This window comes from Jaculus jaculus, chromosome 1 (assembly GCF_020740685.1).
Source record: "Jaculus jaculus isolate mJacJac1 chromosome 1, mJacJac1.mat.Y.cur, whole genome shotgun sequence".
NCBI classification, from domain to species: Eukaryota; Metazoa; Chordata; class Mammalia; order Rodentia; family Dipodidae; genus Jaculus; species Jaculus jaculus.
The window spans coordinates 142,647,482-142,648,974 of NC_059102.1; the positions used below are offsets into that span (position 1 = coordinate 142,647,482).

At 46.1% G+C, this 1,493-nt stretch overlaps 1 pseudogene; it reads left to right on the forward strand.

Annotated features, from left to right (window-relative positions):
* The first annotated feature begins 482 nt into the window (after positions 1 to 482).
* Positions 483 to 880, forward strand: LOC123454142 (annotated as a pseudogene).
* Positions 881 to 1,493: the final 613 nt, after the last annotated feature.

Genomic DNA, 1,493 nt, shown 5'->3' on the forward strand with positions numbered 1-1,493 from the left:
CCTGGAAACCCAGCCTAGAAATTCCAAGGACCCAAGTTCAATTACCCAGTACTCATGTAATCCCAGATACAATAAGTTGTACATGAATCTGCAATTCAGGGGCAGGAATTGAAGGCCCTGATGAACACATTTTTTCCTCTCTCTCTCTTTCTCTCTCTGTCTGTCTCTTTTTCATTCTTCTTGTAAATAAGTTTATATATATTAAGAATTATCTGCCAGGCATTGTGGTGCACGCCTTTAATCCCAGCACTCGGGAGGCAGAGATAGGAGGATTGCCATGAGTTCAAGGTCACCCTGAGATGACAGAGTTAATTCCAGGTCAGCCTGGACTAGAGTGAGACCCTACCTCGAAAAATCCCCCCCCCAAAAAAAATTATCTAGTAGCCGCCCGGCGCTCCTGAGGAGAAGGGAGGTCTCGGTGTGAAGGTGTACCAGCTACCGCGCCTGCCTCCTTGCCACAGTGACCAGCGCCGGGAGCAACCATGTCCTACTGCTGGCAGGAAGGGAAGGATGGAATTATTTTTGTGACCACAGAAGACCATGAAACTCCCAGCAGTGCTGAGCCAGTAGCTGATGACCCCAATGATCCATACGAGGAACACAGATTGCTACTGCCAAATGGGGACATTAGCTGGAATCACCAGTGCCTGGGAGGAATGGCCAGCGGCCCCTGTGGTGAACAGTTCAAGTCAGCCTTATCCTGCTTCCACTACAGCACAGAGGACATCAAGGGTTCAGACTGTGTAGACCAGTTCCGAGCCATGCAGGAGTGCATGCAGAAATACCGGACCTCTATCCCCAAGACGATGAGGATGAGGAGGAGAAGCCAGCAAAACATGCTGAGGAAGCAGCTTCTGCCGAGGGCCCTGCAGTCAAATAGGATGGGTTGGGCTCTTGAAGGCCACAGTCCCTGGGCTCCAGTCCTTCTACTTCAGAGCAAATGGACCTTTTGCACAATGCTTTTCAGTAGCCCTCCATGAAAGTGTCTTTTCTTCTGTTGTTCTGTGCACTGTAATGTACAAAATAAATTATTTTGATGATCAGGGGTTTTGGCTGTTTGCCATATACACTGAAAAAAAAAAAAAAGAGGTGTCTGTATCCATGGTCCTACATCAACCTGTTGGTGAAAGTGGCTGTCACTGTTGAATTGCCTTTTCTCTGATTGTCTGGATGTTTCTAATGGTAATGTTCTGAATATTCTCAGCAACCAAAAACCATCATTCAGGAATATTTTTTGTGAGTAAGCTAATTTGTTCTGATCCATTGTATCTTTAGTAGACTTTATACCTCTAGGAAATTAAATACAAACCAAAACATCTTCCTGTAAGGATGGAGTGGGGTCATTCCTAATCAGAGGCCAGTGGTCATATACTCACCTTGAAGTGTCTGAATGGTTACTGTGCTTCGTGCCTAACATGTTTGGTTTCCATGTTTGCATTGAGCTCCAGGTCTTGGAGTTTCTTTGTTTGGATGCTGTGACTCTCAATCCCTTT